We start from the raw sequence: 22,240 nt of genomic DNA, 5'->3' as shown, positions 1-22,240 counted from the left end.
GGAGCAGTGAAAAGGGCAGGAGCAGTGAAAAGGGCAGGAGCAGTAAACATGGCAGGAGCAGGGAACAGGGCAGGAACAGTGAACAGGGCAGGAGCAGTGAACAGGGCAGGAGCAGTAAACAGGGCAGGAGCAGTGAACAGGGCAGGAGCAGTGACAGGACAGGAGAAGGGAGGGGGCAGGGGAATTGACGAAGCCGCAGTGTTGATCGAGCAGGAGTACTGACTGGACAGGAGCAGTGAAAGGACAGGAGCAGGCGTTTCCCAGGGCGACTGGAAGGGTAGGGGGCCAGTTTAGTTTGGGGGCACCGGTCTTGTATAAGTTCAGGAGTTTTAAAAACACTGCAAATTTCTTTGTATATTCAGCAGGCTTTGGTCAACAATACAAGTGCCAAGATAACTTTGGTGATCAATGTACCTGCTGGAGAGAGATGGGAGCATGTTTTGTCTGGTGGCTGTTTGCCTCATCTAAGGTAGTGCAGAGGGGTAATATGCCTCCTGCAAAGAACATGTACCATGCATATCAAAGAGCAATATGTTATGTGCATAGTTCAGGGGGTACTGCTTCGTTTTCACTTCCCAAATGATAGGACACTTGAATACATATGGCCTGGCAGTTCGGGCTGGACTGTTCACATTGGGCGCAGGATCAAGACTGATTTGCATATGGCTGGGTCCAAACTGGAATGGCATGGTGAGCAAAAACGATGGATTTAAGCCCAGATCTCTGAACTGGGGTGAATGTATGACATTGTTCTGGATTCTGTCCATCAATTGTTCTTTTTGCATTTGTCACCCCGAGTGGGACAGGTATGGTCAGACATGAGTCCCGTGCTCGCCCTGCCACTAGAATCAAGCTATCCTGGCTGATGAGGGCTGAAAGCCCGAAACCGGTCCTAGGATGCTTGTTTCCAGTCCAGGGAGGACCCTGTTCCCATTGGGTGCAGGATCAAGAGTGATTTGCATATGGCTGGTTCCAAACTGGAATGGCATGGTGAGCAAAGAAACAATGGATTTAGGCCCCGATCTCTGTACTGGGGTGAATGTATGATATTTTTCTGCATTCAGTTGTTCTTTTTGCTATATTATGATTGAGAAGCTAGCTGGCTGACATGATTATGAAGGAGCCTTTGTGGGTTTCCTTGAGTCTAGATTCTCCTGAAGAGTCCCTTTCTCTTCTGAGCCCTGCTTAACACATGTGTACAGGAGGAGCCCTGTATTCATGACCTCAATGTTTGAGACAAAAAATAATCATGGATTTCTGAACAATGAGAGTAAAAGCATTAAGGTAACATGTTGTTCCGGCTTATATTTCACACGCTTTACATAAACTTTTATTCTTTATGAGTGTTTGCTTTTCCTGAATTAAACCTCAAATAAACATGTTTATCCATTGTTTTAATTAAATAACGTTATAAGCTGTAACTGGTCAGTGAAAAGCTAAACGTACTAAAAATGTGTATGTTTTGCTATTTCTAGCCACACCTCTGACTCCGCCCACTGATTCAATCTTCGGTTATTCCCGCCCCCTGATTCTCCACCCACAGTTCCCCTACTTTTTTTTCCCACTTCGTCGACCACTGGCTCATTCCACCCTAAAAAATACCAGGTAAAGAACCACCACGTGTTTGGGTCAGAGCTACGATTTTAGCAACTTTCACAATACTCTACGACAGCAAACGAAAAATTGGAGCCTGTTCAAGCGATCCATCATCTGTTCGCTCTCAGCTCGGCCTGCTGCTGCTTCGGCCTGTTATGCTTCGCTGGGATGGTACACTCCTCTCCGTGAGGAGGCGGCGCTAGGATGGAACTCCGCTGCCAAGACAGCGGTGAAAATGATATGCGCAGGAGTCTCGCAGAGGCTAGAGGATATACATATTCCACCCAATCCCGGAGACAATAGGGCCACTGTAAATTATCGGGCCGCCCTCTTATTGTTCTAGGTGATGAGAAACACAGGAGATTCCCAGAATCGCCGCTGGTGCTTACTTCCGGCCCCTCTGATTGACACTTTTGGAACAATTGACAGTGAGGCTCGGGATTTTCCATTGGAGACACTCAACAGCAGCCTGCCCAGTGACGTCACATCCCGGAACGTTCGACAGTTCACTTGCGGGAATCGAAGCTCGCCGGGACGCATGCGCAGTTGTATGTTAACAAGCACGTACTAAGCGAAGTGCTGGGAGTATGGAACTCCTGCCCTCTCCCGTCCCGTGAAATCTCAGACCGGGCATTGGTGCCACCTTTCACGAAGAGGTTCGCAGCGGGCAGTTGGTCGTATCCAGGGTCGCTTTCTCATCGTCTGCGCGATTGTGTGAATTGACAAACACTTCATCTGCGACCAGGTGAGTGTTTGTCTTTTTGGAGTGTCCGAAAACCCTGGTATGGTCGCTCACTACCTGCGTCGGACAGTTAGGATTCCTTGGTTCTGTTAAAGTCGTTTGCAGCGCACACTGAAATATATGTGAATAACCTGCCTCTATTTGTTTGTTCCTGCCCCAAGAAGATAAACGGTCTTTTTAGAGCCTGGCTGGCCGTGAGCCTGATCTAGTACTGTTACTGGCACAGGGTCTTACGTTGCTGAGGGCGATAGGGTTTGTTTCGCCATTGCCTTTACGCAACTAGGACTGAACGACACTTTACTGTCCAGTCCCATGGCAAGCAAGATGTGTTGGTGGCACGAGCAGCTGCCCATCTGACCTGGAAGCATCGGCATGACAAACTGCAGCGATTGGTCACTAACAAAGTGTAGCCAAAGACTTGGGGCTTATTTACAAGCCCCTTGCGTCACTTTTGCGTCATTTTTAACATGGGGAAAAGTGGCGCAAGGGGCTTGTAAATCTGCACCTTGGTCCCTGAGCATTGTTAGGGCGAGAGAGCACCATCATGAGTAAACGTTCATTATTTGCGGCAAAGGCCCACAGGTCTTATTGATGGGTGACTGGTGATTGCATTAATATTAAACTTTGCAATCTATTCATATGCAATGAAGGAAGAACATGTCCTAACGGGGCACAAAGATAAAAGCCCCTTATTCCAGTTCTTTCGAAATGAGCGATCCTCGGAAGGAAGTGTCGTTGATTACAGTCCACTGTACGAAATTCTGCCGACCGGTTGTTGCATTCAGGGGCCCATGTCGATCGTATGTATTCAGGGTATCAACCCTGATGTTTACCACAGTGACCTCTACCTTTCTGGCGCTATGAATGCAAAAACTGTGGGAACCCTGAAATTAGGGACACTCCGCAGGTGGGATTAAAGAGGATTGAGTCGGGCAAGGCAGAGTCAGAATGTATGCATTCAGTGGTATGCCAACTCATATGAATTATTATTATACGCACTGCTCCGAAAGAATTTGTAAATTAGAAAGGCAATATTAAAGTTGTACTGGCATATTTTATGTGTCTCATATAGACCCCATTTTGAAAAACTCATCACTTCGCTTAACATAAATATTCACATTGGGTCCAAATATACGTGACTACAGATTCAAACGACCAAAAGTAAAAAAAGAAAAAGCCAAGAACCTCGTTTCCAGCAACAATACCTGCCGGGACGGAATCCTGCGCTTTCCCACAACATTCCTTAACTTATTAATTTTTAATTAAACCACAGTTCGCTTGAGTAGTTTCTTTTACCAAAATATTTTTTTTACTTTTGTCTACTGCCCAACAGATATGCCCTCTAAACAAACCGTTACTCATGATTTGTTTCACCTAGTAGCATCTGTGATAATGTAATGAAGGCTGTCTACCATGCACAAAAACATTCCTTTATCTATATTTTGGTCTGACCAAGAGACATTTTAGCTCTTGTCTGCTTGTAATCAAATGGCCCAAATATAAAAATACATACCTATATATCTATATGGCTTAGGGTCCGCCCTTCTCACCCATTGGTGTGTTACATTTTCAGTCACATTTTGCTTCCACCAGCTACAGCATATACCGATGTGCACCTTAGGGTCCGCCCTTCTCACCCATTGGTGTGTTAAATTTTCAGTCACATTTTGCTTCCACCAGCTACAGCATATACCGATGTGCACCTTCAACCGTTGACAGTTTTACACTGAGAGTCCTCTTTGCTTGATCACATGTGTACATTCACCTAAAAATAAGTGCTTCCTTGCCGTGGTTGGTGGGCCAGTAATTTACCACAACAATGCTTTTTTCTGTACTTTCTTTATCCTTTTTAATATATTATTTGTCATTGTGCTTTTAAACTGTGTTTTCAGGTGAGGAGTAATTTAAAGCCAGTAGTAGTTAGTCTTGCGCCAATTAGAATTACCTTTTCCTGTAAGGTGCATTGAATCTAAATGTAGTTTCTATACACATTAGAAGTACAGCTTACTATTGAAAAGCACATGCAAAATTATTAAAAATAATTGTGTGTGTGTGTGTTTTTGTGTGTATTAAAATCTAGACCTATTTGCTTTGTCAATGAGTGTTATTTTATGTAGCACAAATAGACCCTAGAGAAAGGTGACTGGGTGCTTCACGAAAGGTTTAGGAGTATTGGTACTGTAAAAGCATGCGTAATACATAGCTAGGGATCTATGGTGCTGTTGGTGATACAACTGATAGCAGATATAGGGCCAGATGAACATAGATTTTTCCAGGTCACAAACTCATCGGGCCATTTGCGACTGGAAAAGTGCTTTTTTCTATGTACCAAACCCTATTTTGCAATCCGGTAACCTATTACCAAATCTCAAAATGGGTTAGCGATTCGGTATTAGGAAGGGGCTTAATAAGGGTGTCCCCTTCCAATAGTGACTCGTATTGGTATGTGTGAATGAATGTTTTGCAACTGAAATACAGTCGGAAAACATTCGCAATTTGCCGCCTACTTCAAGTAGGTGGTGACCCATTCACAAATTGGAAGGGGTTCCAAAGGGACCCCTTCTCTTTTGTGAATGCTTGCTAAAATGTTTTTAAGAGCAGGCAGTGGTCCCACAGATCACTGCGGACATAAAAAAGGAAAAGAAAGATATATATATATATATATATATATATATATCAGCGCAATTTTCTTCAAAACCTCCACGAAGGCGAAAAGAAGAAGCGGACCCCACGACTTGAGGCAAGGAAATGTTTATTTCAACCTTTGTTGACGCGTTTCGAGCATCAAGTGCTCTTGTTCCCACAATGAGCACCGCGTCAGCCATCATTTTGTAGTTTATGAAATGTGAGTAAACACCCTCTGTGAGTCACATGACCATGTCCATGGACATAGAAAGAGTATTTTTGAAAGAGTATTTTTGATACAAACACGATTTTGCAAGTATTTTGTTACGCAATTCGAGTTCTATTTCATTATTATCAGCATGAATGCTTTCTGGTAACAATTCTTTACTATAAATAAATAAACACTGGATCAGTTGATATATAGTGTTTTTTTTTTTAAGCGCATCCCTTTAAGGAAAACTGACTGTATTAAAAAAAAAAAAAAAAAACTTTGCATTATTTAAAAGCAAAGATAGACATGATGGTCTGCTGTCCCCAGCAGGTCATCATCCCCGTGTTTTCAGCAATTCCCAATGGGTCGCAAATTGTGACCTACCTCATGAATATTAATGAGGTAGGCCAATTGCGACCCATTGTCAATCGCAGGCAGTGTAAAACACACTGTTGCACATAGCTATATGCGATTTCCTAATAGCGAATTGCAAAGATTTGCTATTAGGAAATTGCAAACGGATGTCTATGTAAAACTGGCCCTTTGTGCTAAAGTTGTGCTGCTTCGTACAGTGGGTGATAGGAAACTCATAGTCACAATAGCAGACTGTGAGACTGAGCATGTACAGTTAAAAAATTGCAGTGATTTGGGAATCATCCTATTACTGGCTGTAATCTTCATTACCCTCAGCCATAGTGATCCTCGTCCCAGCACTGAAATAATGAAGTCACCCCTTCCCTCAGACAGCTTTTTACATAAGCATTCAATAATATTACTTGAAATCTTTGTTTTATTGTTATCCTCCTAGAATATAAAACCATACCCACCCCATGGGTTTCCTGCTACTAAACAAGCTAAACGTGTATTGGAGGAGCCCAATAGAGAGTGGGGGAAGGTGGATTGAGGACAGGGACAAGGATCACTAAGACTAAGGTTAATAAAGATTACCAGTAAGTAATAGGATTGCTACCACATCATCTGTGCTCCTTATCCCAGTCCTGTTATGAGGTTACACCCATAGCACCAAGACTACACCAACAATACATTGTTAATTTATCTGAGTTTATTGTAATCTACATCCTTACACATGCATTTACTTAACCCCTTCCACGCTCATGACGAGCTCAGCTGGTCAGGAGTTACGCCTGTCGTACGCTCATGATGAGCTGAGCTCGTCATGAACCGCGGCTTTTTAAAAAAAGTCAGCGCACAGCGGGAAAACCCGCAGCGCGCATGGGGTTAATTGCTGCTTTCAACACTCCAGTGGCAAAACGAACCCATTCAGATGTATTCAAATCTACCCTCTACTGTGGCACAAAAGAATTCTAAGTGGACTATTTGGCCGCCCTGCATATCTTTTTGCAAGGATATTCCTAATGCTTCTGCCCAGAAGTAGAAACTGCTCTTGTTGAATATCCTTGTACATTTTTGGGGCAAATCATGTCTTTCCGATAGGTAACCCTTAGAGATAGTCTGTTGAACCTACTTAAAGTAGCATGCATAACATTTTTATCTCTATTAGTTACCCCATATGACACAAAAAAGCGAAGTGAAAGTGTAAAAATCTTAGTTTTTCTTCCCAATAAAGTACTAAATTAACATCCAGCGATGTGGTAAATAGGTGAGCAGCGTTCGCTACACAGACTGATAAAATAGTCTCAAGGACTAAATGATTTTTTTTTTTATTTTAAATCAAAATTTTGAGTCTGTTTTTAACACTACCCTATTAAGGAAAAGTCCAAGCTAAGAATAGAAAATGACTTGGGTCCCCAACTCGCCTAATCTTCAGGCTGAGTGGGGGGGAGGGGGGATTGAGCGCGGGGGGGGGGGGGCAGGGCAGGGGCAGGGCACTCAACTTCCATGGTGTCAGATGCAGATTAAACAACTGTCTTTCTGGCCAATACAGAAACTGAGGAGGAGAGGGTCGGAGTGGAATTACTGTAATCCTTTCCTCCCAAATCTTCTGCAGCGCTCTTGCGAGGAAGGGAAGTGGAGAAAAAATGTAAAGGAACTCCTTTGGCCGCAGAAGTGATAGAGCATCTACTGCTCAGGTTTTATGGCAGTTGTTCAACGAGCAAAACCTCGAAAGCAGGGCATTGTTCGGGAATGCAATTGTATCTAACCACGGCATACTGAGCAACCAGTTTATGTCCTGAAACACTTCCTGTTTCAAGTAGAATTTCACTGATCTTAAAGAATAGGGAGATGCACTTTGTATGTATTATTTCAGAGACCAATGTAACTGAAGCAACATTTCAGAAAAACAAATTAGTCTTGTGCTATTGTCTAACTTCTTAGTCAAGATACCACGGACAACTGTACATCTTATTTAAAAGTTGTTTTTTACTTTTGTCTTCTCAAACATGAAATGGACATCGACACAGCCAATGCATTTCGTACCAATGGACAACAGGACTTCTTCAGGGCACATAATGAAACTCCAAAATTGTACATATAAAGTTTGTAATATCTCTTCATCAAATCAGTAGCAGCAGGAGTTCCCTTGTAATTCACAAGCAGAAAGTAAAGTTGTGGTTGCACGTGTAAAGCCCTTTACACAGACGCCCATAACTTTACTTTCTGCCTTTGGACTTTTGCACAAGACCAGTTTGTTTTTCTGAAGGTTTGCCTCAGTAACATTGGACTCTGAAATAATACATACAGAGTGCTTTTCCTATATTCTTTGATATATTTGTTTGTAATGAGTTTTTTCTTTGGGATGGTTAGCCCTGGGAGCGGAGCACCCGTTCCTTGGGAACGACTGGGAATGTGATAATATGTGCCACAACCCTTCCTAAGTTTCCAGTTTATCTTGGAATTTCACTGATGATTCAAATCTTGGCTGAGACAGTCCGCCTGGTGGTTATTCCCCCCCCGTCCCCACCCGGCAAATGCATTGCTCTCAGTGATAGGTTAGTCTCTGCCCATGAGCAAATAGTATCAGCTGCGGCTGCTAGGGTCTTGCTCTTTTTACTTCCATGCTTATTAATGTAGTCCCACCGGTTATAAATTCTAACTAAGACTGACTTCCCTAACAGCTTGTGAGCAAAAGACTGCAAAGTGTACCAAATCGCCATTAATTCCTTCCAGTTGTTGGACTGTTTTTTTTCAATTTGACCCCAACTGTGCTTTACTTTCCAGTCCCTCAGAACTGCTCCCCAACTCCAATGGAATGCAGCTTTCATCAACACTACAAGAGTTGTATATTGAACAAACACTCCTTTCTGTAAATTCAGTGGATCTGGCCACCACTGCAACTCATATTTCACTTTGTCTGGTACTGGTATCAGGTTTTCATATTCCTGTGACACCGATAACTTGAAACTGAAAAGATGGTTGATCAGAGATTTCTAATGGTGGTGCGCCCATGGTGTAACAAATTTCGTTGTTGCTGCCATTAAGCCTTGTATCGTCAACCACGATCTGGCTGATGCCTGAGGAAAAGTTAACAAATGTCCCAGTTGACTTTGTAAGTTTTCTATTTCTTCCGGTAGAAATACCTTCTACTTCCTCTTATCGAAGAGGTTCCTGATAAACGTCTTCTGTACTGGTTGAAGACAGGATTTCTGATGGTTGATGAAAAAATTCTGATGACTCCAGGCACCTGTAAACTTTGGTCAAAATTTCTTCTGACTTGGAAAGAGATTCAGTTCGAAGTCAGTCATCAGGATAAAAAAAACACCTGTACCTCTTATAATTGTAAAAACGCTACTACTGGTGAAAGTACCTTTGTCAAGACTCCCGCAGAGGTAGCCAGACCGAAACGGAGCATTTTGAACTCATGATGTCCAGTGTGAACCGGAGGTATCGTTGGCTGCTCCAGGAAACCGCAACATGAAAAAATGCATCTGGCAAATCCAGTGTTACCAAAAGCTCTCCTTTTGAAAGTAACACAATTATATTCTGCAATATGACTATCGTGAATGATGTGCAATGGACAAACTTGTTTGTCTTTGAATACAACCATCCGGGGTCGAAGAAGAAAAATGATTAATAAACAGCACGCCCTCTCTGCAGCTTTGGCAAGGGAATTCTAGCTCCTTTTTAGGTCTGGGATTACACCCATTATAGCATTGCATTCTTCTGATCTACAATTAGGTCTCGGGTGTCTCTGCACAGGAGGAGGATTTGCAAACTATGTAATATAATCATTGCATACATTGGATAGCACCCGCTTGCCTCTTGTGTCTTTCCATCAATGATAGAAATGTTTTTAACACAGCCCCCTGCTTCTTCATTCATATATTAACACGACCCCCTTCACCATTATAGATCGGATATGCCGGGCACTGTTGCCTTGCAACTACTGGCTGCGATGGCGCAGACGACGACAACAACTTTCCGAGGTCTTCTGCTAGTGTGTTTTGGGAACGCAGGCGTGAAGATTGCTGACCTGTAAATTACATGCTCACTGTACCTTAACGCTTTAATGATGTTTGTTCTGACTGAGCCTCTTTGCAATGGCCAGAGTCTTAAAAGCAGTGAAAACACTTTTGTCTGCAATTAATATCCATCTAAGCATAGGTCAAGCATTCAGTGGGTTATAATTTGCAGTCTTGTTTTACCCAGTGGTGCCAAACATGATGACTCTCGCTGATGAAGTTGCAATATCAAGGGCAGAATTGCTTGAGTTTTTCTTTGTATATTAAATTAAATCATGCAAGTAAATGTTGGTTCCTAAAGAAGAGACATGGGCTTGAACGTTTATTTATTTAGCGGTTTGTATTATTTTAAATATTGCAGCTTTGATTCCTATAGATTTAGGCAGGGCTTTAAGTGGGATGAAAAAACCGAGGAGTCTCCGAAAGAGGCGTGGCCGATGTAGTTATGTGTGTGGCTTAAAACACATAAGCTAAAAATGTGGGCTTAGCATAGTGTGCCGCTCAACTGGTATTTTGCTGTTTCTTTCACTCATAAACAAAAGGAATCCACTAAGTGGGGTTTGGTTGTCGCTGCAATGGTGAGGAGCAACCAGTGTTGTTTAAATACCCCTCACACACCAACAGGCCCCTTGGTGTCATGCTTCATCATCGGGGTCTTCGCAAACCTCTACGGGATGCGGCGTGCTACGACTCACGACTACGTAGGAGCACTATCTGTGAACTATGTGCTGGTGTGTGTGGGTAAATAATGTGAGTGGTGAGGTGAAAAGTGAAAAATTAAAAAATACCTGGCACGTAAGTACTGAATTTTTTTTTTAATTAGTCTTCGGCTGGTATCATTAAAAGAGTGCTAGAGAGGTTGTTTTTTACTGATTAGGGTAAAGCAACCATATGAGTGCGTCGACATGTTTCGGAGTGGAAAAACTCCTTCTTCAGGACGAGGATGTGCACTACTTATCCCCACCTTACTCACATGTATGTAGATATAAAAGTGTGCTCTACAAAAATAATTTTAGGTGAAAATGTACCTATCTGTTTTAAGGTTGTAAAGTCCGATGCGCCCAATTGGCGAAGAACTGAACTTATAGTGATGGGCCAAATTGCCTCATGAGCCAAAACGTTGTAAGGGGGTCCGTTCTGCCCGGTGTGGCAACGGTTACGTCCAGGGCTGTCTGGCTCTCTACCCCTCCACGCGGCTCCGCGTGGAGGGGTAGAGAGCCAGACAGCCCTGGACGTAACCGTTGCCACACCGGGCAGAACGGACCCCCTTACAACGTTTTGGCTCATGAGGCAATTTGGCCCATCACTATAAGTTCAGTTCTTCGCCAATTGGGCGCATCGGACTTTACAACCTTAAAACAGATAGGTACATTTTCACCTAAAATTATTTTTGTAGAGCACACTTTTATATCTACATACATGTGAGTAAGGTGGGGATAAGTAGTGCACATCCTCGTCCTGAAGAAGGAGTTTTTCCACTCCGAAACATGTCGACGCACTCATATGGTTGCTTTACCCTAATCAGTAAAAAACAACCTCTCTAGCACTCTTTTAATGATACCAGCCGAAGACTAATTAAAATTTTTTTGCAGTACTTGCGTGCCAGGTATATTTTAATTTTTCACTTTTCACCTCACCACTCACATTATTTACCCACACACACCAGCACATAGTTCACAGATAGTGCTCCTACGTAGTCGTGAGTCGTAGCACGCCGCATCCCGTAGAGGTTTGCGAAGACCCCGATGATGAAGCATGACACCAAGGGGCCTGTTGGTGTGTGAGGGGTATTTAAACAACACTGGTTGCTCCTCACCATTGCAGCGACAACCAAACCCCACTTAGTGGATTCCTTTTGTTTATGAGTAGTGTTAGGGGAGACAGAATCCACTTCTCCCTCTCCCTCCCCCTTTTGTTTACTGCTGTTTCTTTCACTGCATCCAGATATATGATAAAAAATGTAAAATTAAACCTACAACAAGCCAGGACTATTGGCTTTGACAGTGGTTGTTAGTTGCATAAAATAAATAAGCAACAACTATGGATTTGTTGTATACAATATTGGAAGTGCTTCAGTTCTGAAATGATGAAACTGTGAAAGTACTAAAACGAGTCTCTTTGAAGTTACGTTTCATTCAGTGAAGGGTGGGTCTGCTGCAGAGTTAAGATTTGCAAAATGCAGAGGACGATATGGGCCCGTCTCAGCACCTCCTTTTAAGAAATGCCTGTGCTGAGCACCTGCGGGACCCGACCCACTTAAAACCCTGGATTTAGGAGAAAGTGCAATGCAGAGAATAAGACTTGTAATTGTGACCATATCTCCCCGACTAATATCCTTACCACACACTGCCAGCCAACCATCTTCCACGCCTATCGACCCTGTTCCTGGTCGTGGGTTTTAAGAAAGGAGAATGTGCAGTGGTGGGACTGTGGCCTTTGGAAACAGCGGCCTGTTTAGGAAGCAAAGCTTACTCTCAGCTAGGAATATTATACATGGGCTTAATACACTGTGTTGTACAATATAAGGCTAGTGCCAGTTACTAGGGATGTCTTTGACCAATCAAAGGAACAAGGCCAAAACTCCTTTGCCAGGTCAGGGAACTCAAAGGTGACTTGAAATGTATCTTTTTAGGTTTCGCCCTGGGCGTTGCAACTGCGTAGCAGTTGCTCCGCCCACGGCAAAATCTCATGATCCTACATATGGGCTTTGGTTCAGCCTCTGTCTCCCATTGGCTAGCTCCATAAATGGAGGCTAGCCATTGGGAGACAGAGGCTGTCAATCACGCTTTCCCGAGAAAACGCGATTCGGGGGCGTTTCTTGGTCTTTTTTTAAGTCCCGCCCCTGTGTCCTGGGCCGCGCTGTCATTGGCTGCCGGCCGGGAAACCCCCATGACGTCATTCCCAGGGCCGCGCTGTGATTGGCTGGCCGACCCGGGACCTGACTTTGTTGTTGTTGGCCTTACTCTGCTCGTTAAGTGTTCTGTTTGGTTTACTTCATGCATTAAACTTCGGCAGCTTTATTTGCCCTGCCGTCACGTAATCTCCCTTTGTCGTCCCAGCCACCCCCTCACAACACTGCTTGCCCACCGCTCCGAGGTCGCTGCTTTTTTCTTAAAACTTAAATTATCGCTTCATTTGTAGTGCCGTCACTTAATCGCCCTGTGAAGTCTCTCTCCATCCCCTCGCCCCTACCACAACACTACTTGTCTGCCCCCACCACCCCTCTGAGATAACAGCTTTTTTTGTTTAATTTATTTTCGTAGATTGATATAGGGCTGGCAATTGAGAAATTAAGTGATTTTCTCAGAAAAGAATCCCAGGAATGTTGGACCGACGCCGAGACTAACATCGATCCCTAGCTTACGAGTCAGAAGCTCTAACCGCTGTATCACACCCTCTCCCTCTGGGGATCCATGTTAAGAGTCTCCTTTTGTTGACAGCAGTGTCAGCAAAGACATGCTATCAGGTGCAAGGAACCACGTGGTTAGATTACATCAAAAGAATATATCTGAAAAGAGAAACACGCAAATATATTATTTGATGGAATCTAACCACGTTGTTCCTTGCAACCGCTAACAGGTCTTTTTTCCAACTGCTATATTGGTTAAAACACATGTGCGTGTCTTTCTGCATCTCCGACAGGTTGTTGTACTTTTGTGTTTGGTTTACATCTGTTGTCCGGACCTCACAATGAGCTTCGTAACATGTCCAATGCAGATTTGCGTGTTTTTTTAATTTTGCCAGATGGAGTTATTTATAAGCTCAAATGCTGTTCAAGTTACATTGCTATATGCGAGTTAAGGCGAGGTGATATATTCGAAAAAAAACACCATGGTGGAATTTCATTTTCCATCTATTCTGCGTAGATTTAACGCTCTCGCCCCCACACCCTATTTGCATGTTTTCCTGGTTAAGCTAGCATGCCAGCTGACAAAGCAGCATGTTTTAAAAGTGCTTTGAGGTGCAGTGCGACAGAAGTGGGTGCTAGATTAATTTTATAATGCTACTCCTAAACCCTTTCGACTCGTTTGCACTGCACATTCTGGGTGACTTGGTTATTTATGTTAATACGCCCATCGCACCAAACCCCTCTCTTTTGCAGCCCCCCTTACATGTATGTGGGAGTGAGTCAACGAAGAGCAATGCGAATGGCCTGCCCAGACTTACACAACATCGGGGAGAAGAGCCGTGACTTGAACTCAAAGCCTTGTAGTTTGACTCGAGCCCCCGCTTGCTGTCTGCTCTGCCCGCAGTGTCTGCGTCTTCTTCATCCTCGTGGCTGGCGAGAGCCCTTTGGTTCCTTTGGTGAGAACTGTACCTGTTCCCGATGCAAGGACTGCCTCCTAGGGGCAAAGTCCTCAATTTGCACCTCCCTACGTGATTACTGCATAGTGGCAATGCCGCGGGGGTACGAGGGAGAGCGATGCCATCAACCTGCACTACCCCTCCAACCTCAGTACAGCAGAACTGTACACGTTTTATAGCGACTGCCCACAGTGGCACTACCCTGCACCTGCCTTGTACAGGGGTAACGAATGTTCTAGAATGCCAGTGGTTCCACGTGCCCTTCTGCCAGACGTGGATCCAGCCTTCAAGTGGCTGTAATACGTCAGCACTCCCACACTGTGTTCTTTGGCCACTAGATGCCGCCAGAGTTCCATAGCAGAGACCTCGACTGCTGCTGGGTTGATAACTCCGGTGCTCTCCCACTTGAACCCTGTGCCCGCCCCGCCCGGCCCCTGCAGCTCTGACAGTCTCTCCAAGTTTGCCCGGTGGGAACTTGCTAGAAAGCTCTCCGCCAGTGTAGCCAGGACATAAACAATCCGAACAGTTGAAAAAGTCCAGTTGGGAGCTACCCGGAGTCCAAATCCACACCACCACCCACCACACCGGGGCTGCTCTCTCTAGCGCGAGGACCTGCTAGAAACAGAGCCTGCCGGTGGTAACTGGAATGTATTGGGGCCCTAGGACCAGGCATATATAATCATGACACAGACACAGGAAGTTAGTGGGTAGAACTGGCCCAGGACACATGGGTCGCAGGGTCACAAGTCCATGGGTGTGGGATGAGGTGTAAGGCAGCCTCTGGGAGTGGGTGGCACAACAACAACTAGAACAGTGACCATCAGGTCACTACAGTAACATGGACCATCCCGGTGTCTCCTCCTGCCAGCCGAGATCAGGGTGGACAGAGTTCTTTTTATGCCACTAACAGACTTGGAGATACGTGCCTTTCTTACTTGTCACGGGCTCCAAACTCTAACCACGAGGGGCCACGTGCTCTGGATCCCCAGGGCACTAGCAGAATCTCTACTGTGACCAGTAGATTTTTGTTGTGTTTCTAGACCCCCAATCTTCACTAAAGGTCTGGGTGGTCCTTGGACACACACAAGACATCCCTGGACCTAGCGTCCAGGAGCTGTTTCTCTCTTCCACCCCAGCAAGGCCCAGTTCCATCAGTGGACCATCGCGTGAGTGAAACCTTCAAGGGGCTGCCTCAACCAAGGCTCCATTGAAACCTATCTTTCTATCCAGTGCTACTCCGGATAGCTCTGTTTCTCTTCGTGCTGTGTTTTAAGAAATGCAATAGGTCTCGCATTTGCGAGAGATTAAGCTATTGGCATTGTAAATGACAATGCCTTTTATTTATCTGTTTTCAAAACCAACACATAAATAAAAAGTTTGTCATTTACAATGCCAATAGCTTAAACTTTTGCAAAGGCGAAACCGTTGCATTGTAAATGCTTGTTATTGTATGGCAGTGGGCATTTTATTTCTTACAATACATGTTCATACCTTTATCCCTGTTAAAAAAAATCCTTAATCCTCTCTCTTTCTATTTCACATGACCTAGAATTGTTGCAGTTATATCGACAAAATGTGGAATGTTCAGTGCCTAATTAAACACCTCAAAACATTACATAATCGCGGTGGTAGTTCAGAATTTGTGGTAACGTGCAAGAAATTCCTGCTTTCATGTAATGAAAAGTAGCCTTATAAAAATAAACCTACTGCCCAAATGTCTTCTTTCTTCAAGTAACTATTCATTTCAACAAAACCTAATTCTGAAACACTGAAAAGCTAGTCGTCCATGTCACATTTCAAACCGCAGGTATAAACAAACTCTGGCCACAATTTGTATTTGGTAATCGCATATATCACCCAAAGGTCTCACAGCGCTAGCTTATACTCAGAAACCCTAGGAACAAGGGGATGGTCTCAGAATAGCCAGGTTTTGAGGGATCTGCGGAATTTCTTATGATCAATTTCCATGCGGAGGTTTAGGGGCCATGTCGCAGGCACAATTCTAGAAAAAAATCTGCAGCCGTTCTAAACTGTGCAGATCTTGGGTATGGTTAGAAGTTGTTTACTAGTGGAGCGAAGGGTTCTTGCTGATTGATGTTTTATCAGTTTTTTTGCTAGATATTGGGGTCCTTTACTGTTGAGGGTTTTCTGTACCAGACAGCATAGTTTGAAGTTGATCTGCTTTCTGATAGGAAGCCAGAGAAGGGTTTTTAGGCTAGGGGCCCAGGACGAACGGGGTGGGAGGTTGAGAACCAGCCTAGCCGCTGTATTCTGCAGGACTTGAAGCTTTGTTAGATGTTCTTCATTTATTGGTGCTAGTAAGGCGTTACCGTAGTCCAAGGGGCTTATGATTCGTAGATTTTTCTGAGGCTGCGCATTAGTCCATAGCATGTGTGGGCCACATGGTTGATGGGATCAGACATAGAGAGTTTGTTGTCTATTATCACTCCAAGATTGCAGGCTGACGTCTTAGGAGAAAGGCAGGGTCCAAGGGCGGGCGGCCACCAACCATCGGTCCACAGCTTTTGGGTATCACCAAAGAGTAATATTTCTGTTTTATTAGCATTAAGTAAAAGATAATTGTTCGTCATCCAATCATTAATGTCTGTCATGCATTGCTTGAATCTGTGTTTAGTATTGGTAGGGTCAGGTAGGGTCAGGTCCAAGGGTAATTAGCAATTGGGTGTCATCCGCGTATGATACTGTTTCAAACCTGTTAGGCTTTATTTATCTTGGCCAAGGGAGACACATACAGATTAAAAAGCGTAGGGCTTAGGATGGAGCCCTGTGGTACACCCTTGTCGATGGGCTGGCTGCTGGAGGTAAAGGCTCCTATTTGGACTTTAGATGTTCGGTCTATCAGATAGCTCCTGCGCCAGCTCAATGTGGGGCCCTCGACACCAAATTCCCACAGGCGCTCTGGAAGGATGCTATGGGAAATGGTGTTGAAAGCAGCCAACGGGTCAAGTAGGATCAAGATGCCAGATTGTCTGTCGTCAAGAGAGAGCCTGATGTTATCGACTATCTCCAGTAAGGCCATTTCGGTGCTGTGGAAAGCCCGAAACCTGGATTGGGAGGGGTCAGGCAGGCCACTGCTCTCCAGGTGTTTGGATAGTTGGTTATTGACCAGTGATTCCATGAGTTTCCCAAAAAGGGGCAAGAGGGAGCTAGGCCGGTAGTTGGAGCGCTGTTTAGGGTCAGCGTGGGCTTTTTTAGGATAGGTCTGACTATGGCCTCTTTCCAGATTGAAGGCATGGTGGATTGTGATAATGGGAGATTGAGGATTTTGGTCAGACTGGGGAGAATGGCTGGTCCAATTTTAATCTTATTTCCCTCCCACTCATTTGGAGTTTGTGATTTACCTTTAAGAAAAAAGCCGATATATGACAAAAACGTGTAACTTGCAGAAACATGTGGACAAATTTATACAGGAAAATGTGTTTTTTCTTCTTAAAATGATATTGACTAAAAAGTGTTCTGTTGTTCTGATCACTCTTCTCCCAGCTCCAAAAATTAGACGTTGAGGAAAAATACAATGTAATTTTATTTTATTTTTTTAAACATTTTTATTTGCATTTTTTTTTCATAATGCAGTTCAACAGACATGTTATCCTTGGTCCAAACAATGTTATTGTTGTTTCCAAGTGGTGGTCATTAGTTCCTATTTTTGCATTTTATCTACTTGCGATTTGTGGCGGGACCCAATGTGAAACCAGTAGGTGAGCCCTGTTGTTTTCCTAGTTCTTAACTTTTAAAAAAATTTGACTTCAGGAAGTGGTAATTTGTGTAGCTCTCTGAAAGTTTTCATAAAGAAGTAAATTGATGAGCAAATAAAATAGTGAATGCTAGAGGAATAAGATAAATGATGAGTAGGTTTTTATCTGTAACTTTTTGTAATAAAGGCCAGTTTAAAGAAAATAATACAAAACTTTAGTGTTTGTAGTTTGTCCAAAAACCTGGGTGACCCAGAGCAGACGGAGTAATGGCTCACAACGATTTTTCAATGTGTACTGATGATGCATCACTTGATGATGAGAAAAAAAATGGGTCTCAACACAACCAATAATTTTTTTTAATGTACCAAGAATCTGAGTTTATGGATTTGTAATTCTCCAAATGAATAATTAGTTGTAATGCAAAGCGATAGTGAGGGAGATCTTTCAAAATGTGTTTATGGAAAGTGAAATGCAAAAATGTACAAAATTCAAGATGTCATAGCAAATTTCTAACCAACCTTTATTCCCACACTACTTTAAATAAGCACAGTGCCATCGATGTCTTGGTGAGTGTAGCGTTGGGACAGCAACAACTGAAAGACCCACAAAGTTCTTTGTGAAATCCTTTTTAAGTTGCAAACTACCGAACAGCGCAGCTCTCTAGTTTGGTAAAGACATCTCAGGGACATTCACTAAGTTGACCTAGGCCTGCATTTGCTTACCATTGACTTTCTGGATTGTAACTCGCATTCTCTGGCTATCTATTTGATGGCTTTCTTTGCTTTAGGCTGTTAAACTCGAGTTCGTCCCTCCTTTTCCCAATTCCCGTTTACTGTATTTATCCACAAACTCGCTTTCTGTAAACAGGCCTTTAAATCTTGTTCTTATTTTGTCACATTTGCTATGCATTCTAAGACGGTGGTCACATAAATATAAATGTAAATGTAAATGTCATGGTACTTATAGAGCGCACTGTCACCAGACGGTCACCTTGCGGTGTCGCCTATGCGGTTTCCTGGCGCTGATACTCATACCGCTGTGGAACCCCTCCTGGCTTTCCCTGTGAAGTGTCCACTCCTGGGCACCCCCAGGGTGAAGCCAGACATCCTTAGCGCTGTTGGGGCCGGTGTGGAGGCTAAGTAAGCTATTGCCCAGAGTTGCAGCGTAGGGCCCGTGATTAGAATAGGCACCGATGCGAGAATTAACAGGTCCGAGGAAATTGAGCCCGAGACCCCTCCTAGGCGGGAATCGAACCCTGGTCAGAACTCTGCATCAGGGTCTGCCGCTCTAACCATTGAGCCACACTCCTCCACACATGTCAGGCTGTGTCTTCCAGTGTTTATTTTTCTCTCAAACTTCAAAGTGGAGTCTGATTGAGGAAGGCTATACAGATGTTATTTGTTTTTCTAGCACACAACAACATGTAAATGTCTGTAAATGAAATATGCTTATGATCAACTCCATACATTCGGTTATTACATTTGCACACACTATCATTTGTGCGCTGTATATTTTTATCAGTAAAGCTGTATGTTAGTGCAAGTGTAATCGTCATTTCAATTGAAGGTGTCTGTAATGGTAGTATGCTACCATGCCATGCATACTCCACTTTACCCCACCAGGTTTTTCAGCCAACGACAAAAGCGCAATAATCCAGCATTCCCATGTTTTTACTGATAGGCCTACCCCGACTTGTGAAGTATGGTTTCTATCATATATTACAGGATAGGGCCAAAACTGCAGCCATGTAAAGTCAATGTGGACTGCACAAAGGGAAATGGCTGCAATATTTCAGGCTAGGGTCATCAGGCATCCATGGAGCCTCCCTAACCACAGGTATTTCTGAAAACTATAAGAGTACCAGAGGAATCCCAGTTGGTTCTGCAAAACCTTGTGTTTACACAAAATGTGCAAATTGAGTGGTGTTCAGCATTTGACGTTTGCAGTGTATCTGTCTTAAGTGAGGCTTGTACAATACATGCATGTCATGCCTTAGATTGTCCCAGATCTTTATTTAAATTTGCAAAGTCAGTAGATCTGGCTTCGGCAAACTGGCGTGACTGTTATTTTTTTCCTTTAAAAAAGAAACACTTTTTATTGCATGCATATAGCAAAAAAATTAAACTGCCACAGTCTAAATGTGGCAGTAAAATGTTTACGCATTTAAAAAAAAGTAAAAAAGACATTGCGTATAATTTTAACAAAACCCATGTAGGTGCTTTGTAGCAGTTGGGTGTACTTGCAGCAGGTATAGAAACCTTTTAAAATTTCAGTGAACATCACAGACAAATATGATGCTTACTGGCCCAAAGAAAAGGCACTATTGGCATTGAATTTTTCTAACCTAAAGACTTGGGGGCCGATCTACAAGAAAGTGCCGCAGTACAATCCCTATGGCTGCGCCACGCTGCGGCACTTTCAGAGTACAGGAATGCGACATATTTACAAGAATATGTCGCTATCCTGTGCTTTCCCCTGCGCTGACGCACAAACAGCTGCCATGCGCCGGCGCAGGCACCCTTGCACCACGGTGCAAGGATGCCTGCGCCATGGGTAGATTGTTTTTGGGCAGGAAGGGGACCTTCCTGCCCAAAAACAATCACTAAAGGTGTTTTCCTCTTTCAATGCGTGCTGTAGAAGGCAGCATGCATTGAACGAGGATAAAACGAGGAGAAATGAAAACATTTCTCCTCGTTGCGCCTCCCTACGCCACCTCTAGGGTGGTGTAGCATTCAGACGCATCTCCAGAGTTACGATTTCTCGTAAATCTGGTGATGTCTTGTTCCATGGGTGTTGCGTGGGAACACCCACAGCAACACCCATGGAACGCCCCTTCAACGCAAAGTGCTGCGTTTGAAGGGGCCGTATTTACAAGGAGAGGAAAAGTCACGTAGGGTGGCTTTTCCTGTCCTTGTAAATATGAAGGAGACCCCTGCGCCACCAGTACGTCAAGAAAAATGACGTACAGGTGGTGCAGGGGGGCTTTTAAAACAGCCCCTTAGTTTAATCACTTTAGGATGATTCAAACAGGCATCGGCAAAACCAACAGGTGTTGCCAATGACAGATTTACTGGTTTTGTCAGTGTTGTTTTTAGCCATGTAGTACAGTAGCACATCTACTGTGCATCATGTCTTAGAAATAAAGTGATATAATGTAATCAACGCTGGTCTCATCATAGTGCTTGTTTATTACATTTCCAACCATGCTGCACAGGAGCCACGCTGCTGTAGAACATGGAAAAAACATTGACAAAGCCAATAGATCTTGCATGAGCTACACCTTTTGGCTTTGCTAATGTTTATCAAAGTTGTATGCGTAATTTGATTAAGTAAACACGTTTTTTTTTCAATATAGTATAAAAAAAATGAACTTTCATTTTAAATTATTATAAAGTTGAGTATGCATACATAGATTGTGTATGTATACGCCTAGGGTACCCGAACCCTCTGGGTAACCATTGGCCCTACAAGTTTGTGCTAATTGTAGAGTGTACACTAGACAAATGCTACTCATGTAACATACCATGAATTGTCTGCAGTGCTGGTGATGCATTACGGATATCTGCATTACAAGAGGGTAGCAGCCTGAAACAATTGGATACACAAAAGTTTTGATATGTGAAAGGCACTACCCAATGAACAAAATTTAATTTTTGGGACTGAATGGTAATCCCTTTATTAATTGATTCAGGGATGTCAAAAGTAGTCATGTCGTAATGAAAGTCTATAACTTGAAGAGTGGAAGCTTCAGTGCAACTTGCTTAGCTACCATGTCATGTTGATCTGTTTTGTGGAGCCAACAAACATCAGAACAGAACAAGCTAAGTGTTTAACACAGGAAGAAGGTGAGCTCGATTGGGCACCACAAGTCATGAGCTATCCTTTTCCGTAGCAAGCGATTTCACTTCCTCCTCTGCAGCATGCACACTAGGGCCTTGTCATTCTTGGGAGCTGCAGCCTTCTTGGACTTTAAAGCTTGCAAGTTAAACAACATCCCTGAAGACCACAGCAGGAAGGAGAGTTGGGCAGGCTTGTACCATTCAGCAGAAAATAACGCGAGACTCTGGCTGCCTGCAAAAGGATGAAAATTAAGAAGTTCCACTGAAGCTGATTATAACAAGCAATGGATCTGAAGGGGCAGGAAGGGCGGCAGCAACAACCACTCCAATAAAGACATTAATAAGTATTTTGGCTCATGCTCCGTCAAAGGGACGAACACAAGAAGAGAAAGTTAAGTCTGGCTGCTCTAACCAATGCGAAACAAGGAAATGAGCGTGACGATGAAGCTAACCAATGGTAAGCAACGGGCTGGCTAAAACCCCCCTTTTAGAGGTTTAAAAAAAAAATATATATATATAAGCAATAGATCATCTCAGGCAACAGCATATTCATTCTTCCTGCAGGCAAGACCCAAATAGGAGACAGAATAGAAAGAAAAAGACATTGGCAAAGTAATCTTTTTGCCCACCAGTTCTGGTATCGAAGGTACATCTGTTTAGGAGGATGTGCACGTATGATCAGGTGAAATGATGTCACAAATAGTGCAAGGGGGCATGTGACTAAAATTTGTCTGGATCATTTCCCCATGCTGTTTATACTATGGTGGGTGGAGCAAAATTCAGCATGCCAGTGAATGATGTGGGCAGACCTAAGCTGGTGAGAT

General features: G+C 43.6%; 1 protein-coding gene across 3 annotated transcripts in view; it reads left to right on the top strand.

The window, feature by feature from the left end:
• The first annotated feature begins 2,102 nt into the window (after positions 1 to 2,102).
• Positions 2,103 to 22,240, top strand: part of IL6ST (interleukin 6 cytokine family signal transducer) — a 564,825-nt gene continuing 544,687 nt past the window's right edge. For 2 of the 3 annotated variants that reach the window (XM_078675108.1, XM_078675106.1), the window contains exon 1: positions 2,103 to 2,341. The gene's annotated coding sequence lies outside the window, so the exon portion shown is untranslated. The remainder of the gene's footprint in view (positions 2,342 to 22,240) is intronic. The other variant, XM_078675107.1, reaches the window with a different exon arrangement.

Source organism: Lissotriton helveticus, chromosome 2_1 (genome assembly GCF_964261635.1).
Source record: "Lissotriton helveticus chromosome 2_1, aLisHel1.1, whole genome shotgun sequence".
Classification (NCBI taxonomy): domain Eukaryota; kingdom Metazoa; phylum Chordata; class Amphibia; order Caudata; family Salamandridae; genus Lissotriton; species Lissotriton helveticus.
Note: the sequence above shows the minus strand (reverse complement) of the source record. Positions and strands in the feature narration are given on the sequence as shown.